The sequence below is a fragment of the Oncorhynchus keta genome, chromosome 31, assembly GCF_023373465.1.
Source record: "Oncorhynchus keta strain PuntledgeMale-10-30-2019 chromosome 31, Oket_V2, whole genome shotgun sequence".
Classification (NCBI taxonomy): Eukaryota; Metazoa; Chordata; class Actinopteri; order Salmoniformes; family Salmonidae; genus Oncorhynchus; species Oncorhynchus keta.
This window is the reverse complement of record NC_068451.1, coordinates 19,697,145-19,704,620: the sequence shown is the minus strand read 5'-3', so window position 1 is coordinate 19,704,620 and position 7,476 is coordinate 19,697,145.

Sequence of the window (7,476 nt, the reverse complement as noted above, 5' to 3'; positions counted from 1 at the left end):
CCTACAGCCTGCAGTACCCCCCTCTCATACAGCCCACCCAGCCTGCAGTCTCCTACAGCCTGCAGTACCACCCTCTCCTACAGCCTGCAGGACCACCCTCTCCTACAGCCTGCAGTACCACCCTCTCCTACAGCCTACAGTACCACCCTCTCCTACAGCCTGCAGTACCACCCTCTACTTGTCCTCTGCAGCTCCAGACGCAGCCTTAACCCCTCCCTCCCCTGCAGCACCCTTGAGATGTGGCTCCCAGAGAACGCTGTGGGCTGGCAGTTCTTCTCATCCTGAGTGGGAGGGAAGGTTGCGGTCTCTCCCACCGTGCCTCCCCTCTCCCCTGGGGTAGCCACCACCACCACCATGGGTCCTTTGGATCCGGTCGCCTGCTGCCTGCCCTCCCCAGGCCCAACACGCTGCGGGTCTTGGCTGACAGCTCCTGGACGCTGCGGGTCTTGGCTGACAGCTCCTGGACGCTGCGGGTCTTGGCTGACAGCTCCTGGACGCTGCGGGTCTTGGCTGACAGCTCCTGGACGCTGCGGGTCTTGGCTGACAGCTCCTGGACGCTGCGGGTCTTGGCTGACAGCTCCTGGACGCTGCGGGTCTTGGCTGACAGCTCCTGGAAGCTGTGGGTCTTGGCTGACAGCTCCTGGAAGCTGTGGGTCTTGGCTGACAGCCCCTGGTTGAGTCTCTCTATCCGGACCCCCAGGGCCGTCTCTGCTTGGTGCTGGGACGAGCTGCATTGGGGGGGCTCTCTCTGGCTCGGTGGTAGACTGATTTAATTTATTCAAATAAAATACATATGCTCCAGGTAACATTACATACATTTAAAACAATTATCCAGGATTAATTATTAAGACTTATTTCTTCTTAGGTGGGCTAAGTAGACAAGAACGCAGGTAGACAAGAGAGAGGTATGCCTACCTGTGCCTGTTGTGTGAGCTCCTCCTGTAGGGAGTGGACCTCAGCCTGTAGGGGTCTCCCTCTACTCTGATGGTTCTCCTTCAGGAGATCCAGTTCCTGCTGCAGGGAGCAGACCTGGGCCTGCCAGACCCCAGGTGACCCGGTCTGGACCGGGTGTTTCTGGGTGAACTGCTGCTCCAGATCACTGATCTGCTGCTCATCCTGGAGCTACAACCACACACACTGTAAATTAGTCTACTTTTATATTTAGGGGATGTATTTCCATTTCCATTGAATCCATTGAATTTATTGATCTCAACACATCTCTTGATTTTATTCTCCCATGTGCAGTGTTGGTGTAATGAAATATTAAGACTAATGACATCACACATTTGGAAAGGACAAATATTTTAGGATGAATCACTGATATCCCAAAGGTCTCCACCGTGAGCATCGGACAGAACTGTCAATTCAAGTGTTGTACAAGGCTGTGCTTTGGCGTCCTACCTGCATTGTGCTTTGGGGTCCTACCTGCTCTGTGCGTTTGGGTCCTACCTGCTCTGTGCGTTTGGGTCCTACCTGCTCTGTGCTTTGGTGTCCTACCTGCTCTGTGCTTTGGGGTCCTACCTGCTCTGTGCTTTGGGGTCCTACCTGCTCTGTGCTTTGGGGTCCTACCTGCTCTGTGCTTTGGGGTCCTACCTGCTCTGTGCTTTGGGGTCCTACCTGCTCTGTGCTTTGGGTCCTACCTGCTCTGTGCTTTGGGGTCCTACCTGCTCTGTGCGTTTGGGTCCTACCTGCTCTGTGCGATTGGGGTCCTACCTGCTCTGTGCGATTGGGGTCCTACCTGCTCTGTGCGATTGGGGTCCTACCTGCTCTGTGCGTTTGGGTCCTACCTGCTCTGTGCTTTGGGGTCCTACCTGCTCTGTGCTTTGGGGTCCTACCTGCTCTGTGCTTTGGGGTCCTACCTGCTCTGTGCTTTGGGGTCCTACCTGCTCTGTGCTTTGGGGTCCTACCTGCTCTGTGCTTTGGGGTCCTACCTGCTCTGTGCTTTGGGGTCCTACCTGCTCTGTGCTTTGTGCTCCTACCTGCTCTGTGCTTTGGGGTCCTACCTGCTCTGTGCTTTGGGGTCCTACCTGCTCTGTGCGTTTGGGTCCTACCTGCTCTGTGCGTTTGGGTCCTACCTGCTCTGTGCGTTTGTGTGTGTCTGCGGTGGCAGCCCTCAGTCTGGCAGAGTCTCTGTCCAGCAGCTCCCACAGTCCCACAGTACATTACCCACAGTCCTCGGCGAGTTGCTCATCTGCTCCCTGGGCATAAATAAGCGTCAGTGTTAACATTCAATGACGTGGATAGGTACGTGTCTGTGCATATGTATGTGTCAACTCACTTGGTAAGGGCCAGTTCGTTTAACAGCCTTTGGTTCTCTGTGAACATGGCCTCTTCATTGAGTTTACTCTGAGCCTGAAGAGCCTTCATCTGCAGGTACAACTTCTCATTCTGCTGTTACACACACACACCGCAAGGAGAGAGAGAGAATCACATTAAATGTCTCAACTATAGGCCCATCTGGGTAAATTAGTTTGATCAGAAATACCTGTTCTACACATTTAACCTACATAAAATCAAACTTGAAAGGAATATGACTAGAAGCTGTGAGATGAGGGAATGCATTCAGCATGCCTATTAAGAACTGCTACAGTTCCACCTTGGTGGTGTGTGTACTGTAGCCACTGATTCTAGGAGCTCTGCTGTAGGCTCTGTGATTATGAAAGGTTCTGACAGTGTTGCTAAGCTGCTCACAATCTGGAGGAAAAAAGGCTAACTGTGCTGCCTGCTACAAACCCACACCCCCTCCTGGAATTAAGTCAGTGAACAGAGGAATTCCATTACCCTGAAAAGTGGCCTGTATATATAACCTCCGCAGTCGCAGAGACTCTGGGTAATTGGGATGGATTCAAAGCCAATGAGTCACCGCCAGCCTGGTGCTGAACAAATGCAGTACAATGTTAAGTTCCTTAAAACACAGACTGGAAGAGAAAAGACCAAGAGAGATGGCCAAACAATCACAGAGTAGACAGAGACAAACAGACATGTGTACGCACCTGCTGTTATCCCTGGACGATGGTCTCCTGTTCCTTCACCTCTTTCTCTATCAGTCTGAGTTTCCCCTCAGTGAGGGGGTCCAAGGGCCCGTCCAGACCGCGACCCAACCGGCCCTTCTTCCTGCTGTTGGCCTCCTCTGTACTGTGCAGCTGAAACACAAGGGACAAGACTCACAAGTACACATCACAAATAACACACAAGTGATGTATACATCTACTACAGTTTTGAGTTCACAAAATACAGTTTGAGTTAATTTAACTGGCCTTCAGTGGATGGCAGAGATATCTTAGATAACATGCTATTGTTTAATTGAATGTTTTATTTTTCTCCTGTGTCAGCTGGGTCCTTCACAACTGCTTTTTTCAATAGCTTGAATAACAGTATTACAAAAGCCAGACACACAAAGCAGCTAAATAAAATGAGCAGTGCCATAGCAACAGGAGTGCTGACGTAGGGGTTTTAAACTGTTCTGACAGTCATGGAGAACATTTTCTGTTACAATAGAAGGATGTAGGAAGTCACAGGTGGTCAAACATATGGATCTATACTTTTTCGAGACATGACTGTCCATGTGAATGTAAAAGTGTGTGTGTGTGTGTGTGTCCCTCTACCTTGCTCTGCAGGAGGTAGTTCTCCTGTCTCAGTGAGCTGACCTCTGTGTCGTGCTGCAGCAGTAGCTCTTCCTCTGGTGTGGAGCTCTCTCCCCCTCTGGGCTAGCTGCAGTCTCAGCCTGGACACTAGGGGGCTCTCCTCCACCTCCCCAGACCTGCCCTCCTCCCTGGGCTCACTCTGACAGACAGAGGGGTAACACATGGTTAGAGTCTTTATAATGGATAGTTGCTAGCACTTCAATGTGTATTGAAGGCCATAATATTGGCCTAATTGTTAATAGCACAAACAAAATAGGCACCAAGAATGCATTTTTTTTTGACTGCTATCGTCATCAAGGTATGGACACACACAATACCAGGGATGCAAACTGTTGAGGGCCCAAAAAGGTGACAATTTTATTTTTGCACTGAAACATGCAAAACATCCCTGCTAGGGGGAAATGCAGGTTTGAACTAATTAAACAACAAAGAATATGATCTACATGATCAGTCTGTGTGTAAAATTTAAAAAAATTGGCTAATGTGAACCTAACTCACAGCTAAAACATTTAAAGAAAGCAATCCAATTTTATTTGTTGCCTAGACTTTACTGCAAATGACGCTCAAGTTGAGAAAAAAACAATACGCTAATATTGCAGTTAACCTTGATAGCCTTTATAAAAAATAGAATGCTTGTGACCACACACATAAATATTGCACTTGGGAAAAAAAACATCTGCACTTGTCATCTCCCGTCTGGATTACTGCAACTCGCTGTTGGCTGGGCTCCCTGCCTGTGCCATTAAACCCCTACAACTCATCCAGAACGCCGCAGCCCGTCTGGTGTTCAACCTTCCCAAGTTCTCTCACGTCACCCCGCTCCTCCGCTCTCTCCACTGGCTTCCAGTTGAAGCTCGCATCCGCTACAAGACCATGGTGCTTGCCTACGGAGCTGTGAGGGGAACGGCACCTCAGTACCTCCAGGCTCTGATCAGGCCCTACACCCAAACAAGGGCACTGCGTTCATCCACCTCTGGCCTGCTCGCCTCTCTACCACTGAGGAAGTACAGTTCCCGCTCAGCCTAGTCAAAACTGTTCGCTGCTCTGGCCCCCCAATGGTGGAACAAACTCCCTCACGACGCCAGGACAGCGGAGTCAATCACCACCTTCCGGAGACACCTGAAACCCCACCTCTTTAAGGAATACCTAGGATAGGATAAGTAATCCTTCTCACCCCCCCCCCCTAAAAGATTTAGATGCACTATTGTAAAGTGGCTGTTCCACTGGATGTCATAAGGTGAATGCACCAATTTGTAAGTCGCTCTGGATAAGAGCGTCTGCTAAATGACTTAAATGTAAATGTAATGTAAATGAAAGTAGAAATAGAATGAAACAAACAGCCATTCTATTTTTGCTCTATTATAGTGGCCACTACAGACATCGATCAAGTACACAAGGCTACATGTGTGCAAAAAATAACGTTCAGAGTAAAAAAATATATAATCCCCCTCACACACACACGCGTTACTGTCAAGTTAAACACAATAAAAACAATATCCTTGGGCTACACTGCACATTATTACATTGTACACGTTCTGCCTGTGGACATCTGTTCTACAATGTGCCAGTAAAAGTGAGAAAGAGGGAAAGTGTGTTGTGTTTCTTTCACCTCTATAGTGGCATCCAGTTTAAACCAGGCCCAGCTCCAGCTACACTTGATCCCTGAATCCACTTGTTTAACAAGCAACGCCTCATTTTCAACTAATTCTCTCATTCTAAAAATGTACCACATACTGTAGAGTGAAAACATTAGTTAACAGATAGTAGTTAGTTCGTTAGCTAGCTAACATTTCACACAGATTGCCAGGGCCCAGTAAGCAAACTAAAGCATTATAACACCATAAATTCAATTATTTGATCAGATAAGTTGGGTAATGTTGCTCAACATTTCTTTCTCTAGCTAACGGAGAATTCGATCCAGCTAACAAGATACTTAACAATGCTAATACTTGTTCCACCACACTTTCTCCCTCACCTCAAACTTTCAAAATATCAGTCGTTTTCCGGTTACAGCTCATGAAGTACGCTTCATCACCTTCTCACCCCCGTCTCCGTGGTCAGGCTTCTCACCTAAAGTGTACCTTTTCGTTATCGTTCATCGGATCTACATGAATCATGTAGGTCACTTATTTTGGACAAAAGGGCATATTTCGCCGAAAGGTGACTAATTTGCATCCCTGAGACGAAGATCCAAACTAAAATCAGTCAATCAGACTTATGATAGAGCAAGGAGCAAGTTGGAGTTGTACAACTCAACAAAGTAAAAGTCACACCCCTATCATATGACCAGGTGAATGGAGAAAAACATCATACTTATCTGAAAAGAAATTGCAGCACACTGATGAACGAACTTGATGCATCACAGACTGAAAAACTACTCCAGTATGTTGACTTAATGTCCTCTCTGATGGACGCTCGGTCTCCTGAGTCTGGCTGGCTTCCTGTTGACCTTTAGTTTCCAGGAGACAGTGTGACTGGTATCCTGGTGACCTCTCATCTTCATCTGATGTTGCTGCTGGAGGAAGGCAGCGCAGGACTGAACCACCGCCACCAGCTCGCTGCTCACCCTCAGACCACCACAGTTTGGACTTAAAGAACAACCACACATCAACATTTAGCCAACATTAAGGCGGCGAAGGACTGACACCCACCATCAGACCACCACAGGCTGGACCTGGTAGATGTACAACCACATAGCAACATTAGTATGAATCAGGAGTACAACCACACATCAACATTAGTCTGGATCAGGAGTACAACCACACAGCAACATCAGTCTGTATCAGGAGTACAACCACACATCAACATTAGTCTGTATCAGGAGTACAACCACACAGCAACATCAGTCTGTATCAGGAGTACAACCACACAGCAACATCAGTCTGTATCAGGAGTACAACCACACAGCAACATCAGTCTATATCAGGAGTACAACCACACAGCAACATCAGTCTGTATCAGGAGTACAACCACACAGCAACATCAGTCTGTATCAGGAGTACAACCACACATCAACATTAGTCTGGATCAGGAGTACAACCACACAGCAACATCAGTCTATATCAGGAGTACAACCACACAGCAACATCAGTCTGTATCAGGAGTACAACCACACAGCAACATCAGTCTGTATCAGGAGTACAACCACACAGCAACATCAGTCTGTATCAGGAGTACAACCACACAGCAACATCCGTCTGTATCAGGAGTACAACCACACAGCAACATCAGTCTGTATCAGGAGTACAACCACACAGCAACATCAGTCTGTATCAGGAGTACAACCACACATCAACATTAGTCTGGATCAGGAGTACAACCACACAGCAACATCAGTCTATATCAGGAGTACAACCACACAGCAACATCAGTCTGTATCAGGAGTACAACCACACAGCAACATCAGTCTGTATCAGGAGTACAACCACACATCAACATTAGTCTGGATCAGGAGTACAACCACACAGCAACATCAGTCTATATCAGGAGTACAACCACACAGCAACATCAGTCTGTATCAGGAGTACAACCACACAGCAACATCAGTCTGTATCAGGAGTACAACCACACAGCAACATCAGTCTGTATCAGGAGTACAACCACACAGCAACATCAGTCTGTATCAGGAGTACAACCACACAGCAACATCAGTCTGTATCAGGAGTACAACCACACAGCAACATCAGTCTATATCAGGAGTACAACCACACAGCAACATCAGTCTGTATCAGGAGTACAACCACACAGCAACTTTAGTCTGGATCAGGAGTTCAACCACACAGCAACATTAGTCTGATCAGGAGTCCAACCACACAGCAACATTAGTCTGGAT